A 13404-nucleotide genomic window follows, 5' to 3' on the forward strand; every position below is an offset into this window, starting at 1 on the left:
ATCTTGCGAGGATTCTCCTTCATCCTCCTCAAACCGGTACCAGCAATCCTTTGCTGAGTGACCGATCTTGCCGCAGATTTGACACTTGACAGCGTCGGGGCAGCTCCTGGAGTTGTTGTGACGGCCCTTGTTGTTCGAGTAGAAGGGTGGCCCACGAGAGGCGCTGTTGCTGTTGTAGGAGTTTCCGCTACCGCCGCTGCTGTTGCTCTTTCCCTTGTTGCGCGGAGGGCCACGGTAGTCACGCGAGCCACCACGACCACCACGAACAGCGGCGTTGGTGGAGCTCTTCAACCCGACGTTGTTGCCCGCATCATGGAACAACGCAATGCGCTGATCGAAGTTACTTACTTGAGCGAACAGATCATCAATCGTGACCGGTTCCTTGCGAGCGTCGAGAGCTGACACCAGCGGCTGGTACTCCATATCCAGTCCTGCCAGGATGTAGGAGATGACGTCGTCATCATCCAGCGGCTTGCCAACAGCCGCCAGCTCATCGGCGAGGGAGCGAATGTGGGCGAAGTAGGTGCCCACCACTTGCGTGCCCTTCTGCGCGTTGGAGATGGTGATTCTGATGTTGTTGATGCGAGATCAGGACTGAGACGAGAACATGCTTGCCACAGCAGCCCAAAGCTCATGTGCCTTGCGGATCGAAGTCACCTGGACAAGAACTTCTCGAGAAAGATTGATCAACAGATGGCCAAGTACTTGCTGATCTTCCCTTACCCAGACTTGATGTAGAGGGTTCGGGACAGCTTCCTCCTTGCCATCTTTGTCCTTGATGACGAGGAACTTCTCTTGTTCTTTGGTGGATCCATCGGCGTAGCCAAAAAGGCCAGCGCCGATGAGCTGGGGCGTGATCTGGGCGCGCCAGAGGACGTAGTTCGTCCTGGTGAGCTTCTCTGTTACCTGACCATGGATGGTGGGTACAGGAGCGACGACGGAAGACAACATGGCTAGAGCTAGGGGTAGATGGATGCTAGATGTTGTGGAAGAGGGAGGCTCTGATTACCATGTGAAGATTGCGGTAAACGTCTTGCCTCGATACGAGGGGACGTGGTTCGTGTTTATAGGCAGGGGCGCAGATCCCTGTAGCGCATACATAGGAGATAGAATACATCTTGGAGGAGAAGAAAGGAGAGATAGATATAGCCACGGTAACAAGGATATCTATCTACGCTAAACAACTACCAGAATATCTCTCCAAAAAATCTATCATGTTACAGGTTACAATATGCACCAAACTATGTGTTTAACAAGACGACCTCTGGAACAGGTTAGCATCTTATCCGTCATGAATTGCAAAGTTCCTATTGCTAGATGCTACTTTTTTGTTACTACACTGCAAATATATGATGGTGGCCTGTACATGTTGAAAAAAGAAAGACAAGATATTTTGGTTCAAGGATTATAACTATTGATTCGTGAGACATTTCTACGATAACCCTGAAATGTTGGTGTTGTTAATGTGCTAATTTTTTAATATGTATTGTCTAAATACATTTTATGCATTAGACTTGCAAATCGTACCGAATCTTATGTTAAGAAAAAAATGCCAATTTTATCTGGGGTCTTTATTTCATGGTTGTTATTGATGTTCATTACTTCGTAACATGTTGATAAAATATTGTTATTGATGTTCATTACTTCGTAACATGCCACTCGATTTCCCTTTTACTATTAATTCATACGCTCACTTTTGCAGGTCTTTACAACAGATACAATGAGCAGATATTGAGGAAAAAGAGGAGTAACATGACTGGGCCCCTTGTTGATAGCTAAATTGTTCATGGTGGTGTCGCCTAAGTGGTAGGCTTAAGATAGGGCTCAACTGCTTCTTTGAAGAAAAAAATGAAAGAATTTGGCCGATGAGTAGTTGTGGTAGAAACTAGGGTTCTACTGGATCTAGGCCAGAGGTTGTAGGGGAAGGAGGGAGTTGGTCGTGGACGAACACGCGGCCGTCGGCGGCTGGGCGCCATCGTGCGCGAGGAGGCAACGGCTGAGAGGGAGATGGCGCAGGGGTTCCTGCTGGCCGATTCTTTGCCCAACACAAGTACATAGAGAAGGAAGCAGCTGGATCGGTTCAAAGCTAGCCACCACGAAGCTAGGGATCAGTCGTCCCGGACAAGCACGTACACGCATACATACAAATTCACCTGAGACACACGCGAGACTAGCGATAGGAGCCACGAGAGAGAGAGAGAGAGAGAGAGAGAGAGAGAGAGAGAGTAGGGGCGGCGGCTAGGGTTAGGTCTCCCAGTTCCCTAAGGAAGCCGAGCAAATATGATTGCTTCTTGCTTAATTCCAAAACAGATCCTTACACGACTTTATATAATCCTCCTACTAAGATAATTGGGCTAAGCCCCTAATAACTATAAGATAGACTGGGCCACAACTAACTGGGCTAAGCCCCTGCTACCTCTTGAGCATTGCGTTGGTTTTCCCTTGAAGAGGAAAGGGTGATGCAGCAAAGTAGCTTAAGTATTTCCCTCAGTTTTTGAGAACCAAGGTATCAATCCAGTAGGAGGCCACACGCAAGTCCCTTGTACCTACACAAACAAATAAGAACCTTGCAACCAACGCGATAAAGGGATTGTCAATCCCTTCACGGCCACTTGCAAAAGTGAGATATGATAGAAATGATAAGATAATATTTTTGGTATTTTTATGATAAAGACTAAAAGTAAAGAATGCAAAGTAAACAGCGCCAGAAATAGCTCGTTGACGGGAGATTAATATGATGGCAAATAGACCCGGGGGCCATAGGTTTCACTAGTGGCTTCTCTCAAGATATAACTACCTTGTATAAACCACCCAGGAGGGGCCGGTTTATGCTCATCCGTATTGAAGCCCATGAAGACAAGGAGTATGGCGCTCTACCATTGAAGCTTAGAGGCCTAGGGCCCAAAGGCGGTTTAGAGCCCATAAACGTAAACCGTCATGAGATGTGTAAACTTGTGTTGTAAGTTAGGAAAGGTAGAAACCGAGCCGGACACGTGTATGAGCCGGCCTCGGTGTTCTGTAAACCGCCGGGCGTCAACCTGTGTATATAAAGGTACGACCTGGCGGCGGTTCAGGGACAAGAAACAACAACTCGACAGATAGGTAAAGCGGATTCGCTCCCTGCTCATCGAGACCCCATCAATTCCACCACAACTGGATCGTAGGCTTTTACCTTCACCGCAAGGGGCCGAACCAGTATAAACTCCCGGTGTCCTTTGTCCGGTTTAACCCCTTTAAGCTAATCTCGTTGCGATGGCTCCACGACTAAGCCCTCTCACTAGGACATCTGACCTTGTTAATTCTACGACAGTTGGCGCCCACCGTGGGGCTATCGCACGATGGTTTCGAGTTCTTGAAGGGCAACTTTGAAGGACTCAAGGGATATGCGGTTGGCCGGATGACCAAGAGTCGTCGCGGCAAGCTCTACATCTTCGACGCAGGCTGGGGCCCCGAGGCCGGCTCTATTGAGTACGGGTACCGGGTCCCCTTTGGTGGAATTCACGTTTTCATCGGCAAGATCGGCGAACCGGGCCCTGAGCCGGACATCTCCACCGACCTCGTTGAGTCGGCTCAGCGTGCAAGTCCTGCCCGGGTTCAGCCTGCCATGAAGCGTGCGGTCGTAGTATTCACCCATGGTGCAGAATCCGAACCGGTGTCCGACGGTGAGACGGCCGTCTACTCAGATGGCGAGTCATCCACTGGCAAAACCGAGTCACTGTACCAATTGCAAGATGGCCGGATCAGGGGCTATTCCAATGGCGACAGTATTCCGGACTCCTCTGAATCGCCAAACCGGGTTGCAATCTTCATGGCCGGTACGCAGCTCGCGTTACAATCTTCAACTGCAGCAGCAATGATTTCCGGATCGGCAGTCGGGGCAGGAGGCCCTGCGCCGGCCGACTCAAGTTCTGTCTGGTTTATTGGACGCCTGGATGAAATTGTTAACCACGGCAGTTACCCCGGAGACTCAGGATCAGCATAGCATGGAGGTTACAAGGCTGAAGGATCAGATAACTCAGGCCAAGGAGGACTTGGTAGCTGAGGTAGCCAGGATGACTGAAGAACCCACTTTAGATGCCCAATCACAGCAGATCCAGGCGCAGAATTACCGGCTTATGTTGGATTAGAATGCGTCAAACGAAGTAGTGAGGAGGAGACACCGGTCTCGTCTGCCGCCGGTTTACAAAGGAGTGAATCTCTTCAATACACCAGGAGCCAGGCCAAGTGATCCGGCAGTAGTGAATCGGACCGAGGCACCTGGGACAGCGCCGGGTCAGCCATGGGTGACAGACCCGCCTCGACAAACAGATAACCCGCTGCAATACATACCGACGCCGCCGGGTCACTTCTCTAGCCCTTTGGATAACATGATTGCTGCAGCGTCTCGTTTGGAAGCTATTCCGATGGAAGGCGAATCACTGGAGGTGGTTGAAATGCGACGGGCTAGGGATCTTCTTCAAACCGCTATGGTGCAGCAGCAGGCTTATTCATATAGCCGAGACAGAATACATTCAACCCCTCGTCCGAGCAAGAGTTACAGCAAGCACATGGATGAACCGGCTGTCTCAAGCAGTGCGCGGCACCGTGACGCCCCTCGAGGGCCTAATCCGGCGCGTGGCGGTATGAATGCTCAGGATGTAGTAAACAATGGCAGAGCACGACGGGAGGCAGAGTTAGCAGCGCAGTTGGTAGCACAGTATGCGAATCATCAACCCGCTCCGGTTCAACTAACGTCATCAGTTGAATGAGGATTGGCTTTCAGCTCTTTGGGAATACCGTGTCTCACCCCAACTCTGCATAATGTGCGGTTACCCAAGGATTTCAAGGGCCCGCGTAAGGTGCCTAACTATACCGCCGATTTACCCCCCGAGGCATGGGTTGAGAGTTATGAGATGGCAATGGAGATGCTGGATGTACATGAAGTGGCGTGTGCAAAATACTTCACCATGATGTTGGACGGAATGACCCGTACTTGGTTAAAAAGTCTGCCGGTTAATTCTATTGGTTCATGGGATTGTAAGTGCATCTGGTGCCACCCCTAGTTGGTTTTGGAGTATTGACGACAAATTTGGTTGAGGGACTAATGCGTTTGTGAGAATTGCAGGATAACGCAGGTAGTGTCCCTCATTGATTCGGTTTACCTACCGGAGATGACCCCTAAAAATGTATGAAGACATTGACAACAATGGTGGTATGTGAAGATATTCATATTGAAGACTATGACATGAGAAGACACTGAGTGAAGACTATGGAGCGCGAAGACTGTGTCGTCTCGTTGTTTCCTTTTTCTTCCTCGTTGAGTCATAGGAACCACCGTACTGTTAAGTGGGGTCCAAGTGAACTAAGTCAGGATGACTGAAGTGATGCTCAACCCAAATCCTATGTCTTCGAGCGAAGACAATGAGAGCAAATCTTATCCAGAGCTGGATGAGTCAGCTTTGCTTGTAGCCCAAGTAAAGTTGCCGTGCGTGTTTGAAATCTGACCGTTGAAACACATGTCAGTTCCTTAGTGACCCAGGGTCATTTCAGACATATCAGGTCGGGTTGCCTAGTGGCTATAAATAACCCACCCCTACACCATAAATTGGTGGCTGCTCAGAGTTAGTGCACGACTTTTGTCGTTTGAGAGCAACCCACCTCGAAGCCTTTGAGAGAGAGAAATCCTTGCGAGGACAAAGCCCAAACACCCAGAGCCAAAGAGTGTTAGGCATCATTGAAGTCTTTCTGTCTGTGTGACCCAAAGACTTATTACACTTGAGGACTGTGAATCCTCCAGCCGGTTAGGCGTTGTGTTCTGAGCATCCAAGAGTCACTGTGGATCGCCGGTGAACGAAGTCTGTGAAGGTTCAGAAGTCTACCTTGAAGACTTACCAGAGTGATTGGGCGAGGACTGTGTGTCCTTAGCTCAAGGGGAATAAGGTGAAGACGCTGTCTTCTGAGTTGAATCTCAGCCTCCCTAACCAGACGTACAATTGTCACAGCAACTGGAACTGGTCCAACAAATCCTGTGTCTTCAACAAGTGACTGGTTCTATCCTCTCCCTCCCTTTACTCTAAGTTTGTCTTCGTGAAGTCATTGCCTAATTGTCATACCTGTTTGACTTCACTGCTTGACTACTATTGTTGATTGGCTTCATACTATCTTCCATCCAGATCCTTACTACCAAGCTGCTATTAGTCTTGTACTTTCACATAATTGCATACTTGACTATGGTTGGCTTGTTGTAGTTTATCTTCCGCTGCATATCAATTAGGTCATTTCTATCATTTGTCTTCAAAACTCCCACGTTTTGAAGACTTACATAAAAATCGCCTATTCACCCCCCTCTAGTCGATAACTAACACTTTCAATTGGTATCAAAGCAAGGTACTCCCTTGTTCTGTGTGATTCGGTTTAACCACCTGGAGTTTTAGCTATGTCGACTGCAGGGATAATCAAAGTCTCCGCTGCTTGCCCCGTGTTTGATGGAACTGAATATCCCTACTGGAAGAATAAGATACGCATGCATCTTGAAGCCATTGATGTCGACCTCTGGTATGTCATCAAGAACGGCGTTCCCAAAACTGGTGAAGGTGTCACCCCTGCTGATGTCAAGAAGTTCATTCAACTGGACTCTACTCCCAAGAACATCATCTGTGGTCATCTGACCAAAGGACAGTATGGCCGTGTGAGTGCTCTGGAAACATCGAAGCTAGTCTGGGACTGGCTATCCAAGGTCAACGAAGGTGTCTCATCCCAGAGAGATCAAAGGATCAGTGTTCTTCGCAACCTCTTCAACCGCTTCAAGAGAAACGACAATGAAAACGTCCAGCTCACGTTTGATCGCCTCACCGACATCACAAATGAGCTTCATGCTCTCGGCGCCACTAAGATTACCAAGCATGAAATCATCAAGACACTACTGAGATCACTCGACAGCTCCTTTGACACCCTTGCCCTCATGATACAAGAACGCCCTGACTTCAAGACACTCGATCCGTCTGATATACTTGAGAGGCTCAACACACATGAGTTCCAGCTTTCTGAGAAAAGAGATATCTATGGTCCCAACTATGGCCGAACTCGCGCTTTGAAGGCAAAGGTTGTTTCCTCATCTGAAGAAGAATATGACTGCAGTTATGATGATCCTGAAGACATTGGAAAGGAACTTGCTATGCTTGTGAAGAAGTTCCAGAAGTTCACTAAGAAGAAGGGCTTCAGAAAGTCGTCACGATCTAGCTCAAGAAATGATGAAGCCTCCACTCATGACTACAAGAAGAGAACATGTCACAAGTGAAAGAAACCTGGACACTATATCTCTGAGTGTCCACAGTGGGACAATGAGAAGAAGAAGAAGAAGAGCAAGGAATATGATTCTGATGACAACAACAAGAAGAAATCTTCAAAGTCTTCTTCCAAGTCCTCATCAAGGTCTTCATCTCAGAAGAAGAGCTCATTTGGCAAGGCTCGTGATTTTGTTGGCAAGGAAATGGATTCAGAGGAGGAGTCTACTTCTGAGGAGGCGGAGGTGGAGTCTGAAGAGGAGTCCGACCCTGGCATTGCAAGTCTGGCTCTAGCCACAGCCTATGTTGCCAAGTCCATCATCAACACTGAAGACAATGACTTCCACACCAACGCTGAAGCTGATGACAAGGACGACCCTGCTCCCACCTACTGCTTCATGGCACGTGGTGCCAAGGTAAAATCACGTGATGCTTACTTTCAAACATCAAGTGAAGATTACTCTGATTGTGAATCCAAACCCAGCTACAAAACACTTGCTAAAATTGCAACTGAACAACAAAAGGCTATGGAACATACTCAAAAACTGTTAGACAAAAGCGATGACCTATTGGACGCGGAAATGACATGTTCACAGTCCTTAGTTGAAGACATAAAAAATCTTCATGCTAAGTACCAAGAACTTGAAAGTCGTCATGAAACGCTCTCAACCACTTATGAAAAGCTCTCCTATGATTATCTTCAAAGGAAGCAAGAGCTTGAGAAATTGAGAGCGGCTCATGAAGATCTTCAAAAAGAGAATGAGTCACTTCGCGCTCAACAGATCAGTCCCGCTCAGGATGGATTTGAACCACCATGTATAAAATGCATTGAGCGTGATGACGCTACCTCTGTTGCTGAATGTTCCACTGCTGCTACTGTTGCATTGTCTTCAACTACTGATGTGGTAACTAACCCCTCTGAGGAGGATACCACTACTATTGCTGATGAAAATGCTAGGTTGAAGACATTGCTTGAAACAGGGATGTATAAAAGTCTGAAAGGACATCAGACACTTTGCGATGTCCTCAAAAAGCAGATTCTGAACCGAAACCCTAGGAAAGAGGTTGTTGGGTTCGAGAGGAAAATGAATGTTGATGGATCCTACTGGAAGCCTATGCAGTATCCCAAAACCACATGGGTTGCTGCAAAGGGACCTTCAGTGGATCCATCCACCTTATCTGGTTTCACTTGCACTAACCCTATCATCATTGATGAATCCTTTGATGCAAACTATAAACTGTTTAAGAATCAGAATGGTGAAGTGTTTGCCAGGTATATTGGTACTAACTGCAGGAATGGACCACCTATGAAGAAGATCTGGGTTCCTAAACAGCGTATTGAGAATCTTCCTGTGAATGTCATCATGACACCACCAAGGAAGAAGACAAACCCCAGACCTATGGCTTCATATGGCCCAAAGGCTTCATACGGATACATGACTCACCTGAGTCACCCTAACGCCAATGTTTTGCAGGGAAACCATACTCAGACTTATGAATATGAGCGTGTCTCTTCAAACCGCTATGTTCATAGAACTAAGAACTTTTCTGCCTATTCATATGAGTATCATTCATCTCCTGCAAGGCTATTTGTTAGGGCTCCAAAGCCGAAGTTCTCAGATGCTGCACTTAGACTCATTGCTTCTAAGCCACCCCTGAAGATGTGGGTGGTGAAGAAGAATTAACTTTATTTTACAGGGAAAGGTCTCCAGCCTGCAATCAAAGGCGTCCGATGCTATTGCTGGGGACCTAAAACACATTAAGGGACGCATGATAAAATGATCTTACTATGTATTTCACATATGAATCGCTTACCAGTCATACTATGTGTCCTAACCTTGATCTAAGCTGTAATAATCCTTGTGTGCGTCAAATGCTTATGCTTCACAACACTCTTTGTGAAGCCTATCCTCCTAACTGCACTGTAGGGTATGACACCAAAAGCTTCAGAATGGATTATGGACAGCGGATGCACTAATCATATGACTGGTGATCGAAGTCTTCTCATGGACTCAACCTTACGTCCATCAGACAAGAGTGACACCACATTTGCTGACACCGGTAAAAGCAAGGTATTGGGTCTAGGTAGAGTTGCAATCTCAAAGGATCAACACATGGATAAAGTGATGCTTGCTGAATCCCTTGGTTTCAACTTAATGTCGGTCTCGATGCTTTGTGACTTGAACATGATTGTGCTATTCGGAAAATATCGTTGCCTTGTACTAATGGAATCTAACAAGTCTCTAGTCTTTGAAGGGTATTGGAAAGATGATCTATACATGGTAGATTTCTCAGCAGGTCCACAACTTGCCGTATGTCTTCTTGCAAAAGCTTCAGAATGCTGGCTCTGGCATAGGAGGCTGGGGCAGGCTGGCATGAGGAACTTACACACACTCGTCAAAAAGAAGCATGTCATAGGCATCGAGGGTGTCAAGTTCAAGAAGGATCATTTGTGTGGTGCCTGCGAAGCTGGAAAGATGACTAGGGCAAAGCACCCCTCAAAGACAATCATGACTACATCTCAACCCTTCGAGCTGTTACACATGGACTTATTTGGACCTACCCACTACTCCACCCTCACAACAACTGCTTGTCTCTATGGCTTCGTCATTGTTGATGACTACTCAAGATATACATGGGTACACATAATTCTCTACAAGACTGAAGTGCAAGATGTCTTCAGACGCTTCACCAATCGAGCCATGAACAACTATGGCGTCAAGATCAAGCATATCAGAAGTGACAACGACACTGAGTTCAAGAACACCGGACTTGATCTTTATCTGGATACAATGGGAATCACTCATGAGTTCTCTGCTCCATACACACCTCAGCAAAATGGCATCGTAGAGCACAAGAACAGAACCCTCATTGAGATGGCTCGAACAATGCTCGACGAGTACAAGACACCAAGAAAGTTCTGGCCTGAAGCTATTGATACAACATGTCACATCATCAACCGTGTTTACATCCATAAGCTTCTGAACAAAACATCCTATGAGCTCCTTACTAGCAAGAAGCCAAATGTCAGCTACTTCAGAGTATTTGGAGCTAGGTGCTGGATCAAGGATCCCCATCACAAGTCAAAATTTGCACCCAAAGCTCACGAAGGCTTCATGCTCGGTTACGGAAAGGAATCGCACTCATACAGAGTCTTCAACCTCTATCTCTACAAAATCGTCGAAACTGTGGACGCGCGATTTGACGAAACCAATGGTTCACAAAGAGAACTTCTGCCAAGTACACTAGACGAAGCTCCGCCCAGCGAATCCATCAAGCTGATGGGAACCGGTGAAATCATGCCTACTGAAGCACAGCCTGAAGAGGAACTTATCATTTCTGCACCTAACCAACCTGAAGACAATGCTCAGACTGAAGACAATCCTCCCAATGATGACAATGATCAGCAAGAGCAAGGTCTTCGTCCAGTTCATCCTCGAGTTGCAAATGAAGTACAAATTGAGAAGATATACATAGCATCAATGCACCTGGTCCACTTACTCGCTCAAGAGAAACACAGTTAGCAAATTTCTGTGGGCACTTTTCTTTTGTGTCAATATCAGAACCCAAGAAAGTTGCTGAAGCCTTTATGGAACCTGAATGGATACAAGCTATGCAAGAAGAACTTCAACAGTTCAAGCTGAACAATGTCTGGGAACTTGTCAAGCGTCCTGAGCCTCGCAAGCATAACATTATTGGCACAAAATGGATATATCGAAATAAGCAAGATGAGCATGGTCAAGTCGTCAGAAACAAAGCACATCTTGTGGCTCAAGGATATACTCAAGTAGAAGGAATTGACTTCGATGAAACATTTGCTCCTATGGCTAGGCTTGAAGCTATTTGCATATTGCTAGCCTATGCTAACCACCACAACATCTTGCTATATCAAATGGATGTGAAGAGTGCATTTCTCAACGGCAAGATTGAAGAAGAAGTATATGTCGCTCAACCACCTGGCTTTGAAGACCCAAAACATCCTGATATGGTGTACAAGCTAAACAAAGCATTATATGGCCTCAAACAAGCTCCTCGCGCTTGGTATGATACGATCAAAGACTTCCTGAAGAGCAAAGGCTTCAAACCTGGATCCCTCGATCCCACACTCTTCACGAAGACATATGATGGTGAACTGTTTGTGTGCCAAATATATGTGGATGACATTATCTTCGGCTGCACCAACCAGAAGTATAGTGATGAGTTTGGATACATGATGCAAGAGCAATATCAAATGTCCATGATGGGTGAGCTGAAGTTCTTCCTTGGTCTTCAAATTCGTCAGCAAAGGAATGACATCTTCATATCTCAAGAAAAATACCTCAAAGATTGTTTGAAGAAGTTTGGAATGGAAGATTGCAAAGGTTACACGACGCCAATGCCAGCCAAACACCATCTGGGTCCCGACGACAATGGTAAAGAGTTCGATCAAAAGTTATACCGCTCCATGATTGGTTCCTTACTTTACCTATGTGCATCTAGGCCAGATATTATGCTTAGTGTTTGCATGTGTGCACGATTCCAAGTGGCACCAAAGTAATCGCATCACTTAGCTGTGAAGCGAATTCTTCGATATTTGGCTTACACCCCAACACTCAGATTATGGTATCCAAAGGGCTCAAAATTTGATTTGGTTGGATTCTCGGATGCTGATTATGCTGGTGACAAGGTGGATCGCAAGTCTACATCAGGCACATGTCACTTTCTTGGTCGATCACTTGTCTGTTGGTCTTCAAAGAAGCAGAACTGTGTTTCACTCTCAACTGCTGAATCTGAATACATTGCTGCTGGATCTTGTTGCGCTCAGCTTCTATGGATGAAGCAAACTCTCAAGGACTATGGCATCAATCTGAAACAAGTGCCTCTCTTCTGTGACAACGAAAGCGCCATCAAGATTGCCAACAATCTAGTCCAGCACTCAAAGACAAAGCACATTGAAATTCGTCATCACTTTCTCAGAGATCATGTCATGAAGGAAGATATTGTCATCATTCATGTCAACACTGAAGAGCAACTGGCAGATATCTTCACAAAGCCCTTGGATGAGAAAAGGTTTTGCAAGTTAAGGTGTGAGCTAAATATCTTGGAATCCTCAAATTTCCTGTGATCAGGCACACATCCTAACACTTATGCATGTTGATGACATAGATGTGCAACACATGAAGTAAAGTATATCTTCAATCAATGAAGACTTACATTCTGAGTGTGAATATATTAACGTGGAATTTGTCTTCGGAGCGCCACGATAATTGTGCGCCGTGTCTGGGTCTAATACTTCCTATATGGTGGGTAACGCCACCACCAAAATTTCTCTGTTTGAAGTGTTTCACTCATGGCGTTATTTTTGCAATGTCTTCGCATTTGGTTTGTCTTCAATTTCAACTTATCTTCATGATTTTCTTCACTATGATGATTTGATTGCTTTCTGATATATATACTAGTGTTCTGTCCTCTACAGCATTCACTTATAGCTATGTCTTCCTAGTTGAATCTTTTGAACTAAGTGAATGTGATCAGACCCTAATCTCTCTATGCTTTCTATCTCAAACCCTATCTGTCCAAATCATATGCATTCTATTGAAACTGTCGAATGTCTTCTCTGCGTCCTAGTCAGTAGAAGACACAGAGACAAACATTAAGTCTATTTTAAATGATTCATCCTTATTGTTTGAAATCCGGAGAAGCCAGAACAACCATCCGACAAGCCTGGCGGGCGTGGGAACGTGGGACAACTCTGAGTATGTTGCATGCTTGCCACGTGCCCTTCAGATATGAACCGCCAGGGGCACCTGCGTAATTGCGCCGTGCCGCACACTTACTTATAAATACATGTCCCTCGCGGTAAAGAAAACCTTCTTCCACCTCTCCACCTCATCAAAACCCTAGCGCCACCGCTAGCTCTCGACGACGCCGGCGATGAAGTGCTTAGCTGCCGTGACTTCTCCGACGCTGTCCTCATGCCGACCGCGGACATCGTCCTCTCCGCCGCCGCCGTAGGTGTCCTCCGTCACCAAGTTAGGGCACGGTGGATTGATCTGCTCGGTCTCTTGTTCATCCCATCTAGCAGTTCTTCGTGTGGTAAATACAACTCTATTTTTACCATCTTTTTGATCCTCAAAGATTCATCCTTTTTACCAAAATTGGT

The 13404-nt window shown here is 46.2% G+C and overlaps 1 pseudogene; it reads right to left on the minus strand.

Moving 5' to 3' along the window:
* Positions 1 to 332: 332 nt before the first annotated feature.
* LOC119327079 lies at positions 333 to 471 on the minus strand (annotated as a pseudogene).
* Positions 472 to 13404: the final 12933 nt, after the last annotated feature.

This window comes from Triticum dicoccoides, chromosome 6B (genome assembly GCF_002162155.2).
Source record: "Triticum dicoccoides isolate Atlit2015 ecotype Zavitan chromosome 6B, WEW_v2.0, whole genome shotgun sequence".
Classification (NCBI taxonomy): Eukaryota; Viridiplantae; Streptophyta; class Magnoliopsida; order Poales; family Poaceae; genus Triticum; species Triticum dicoccoides.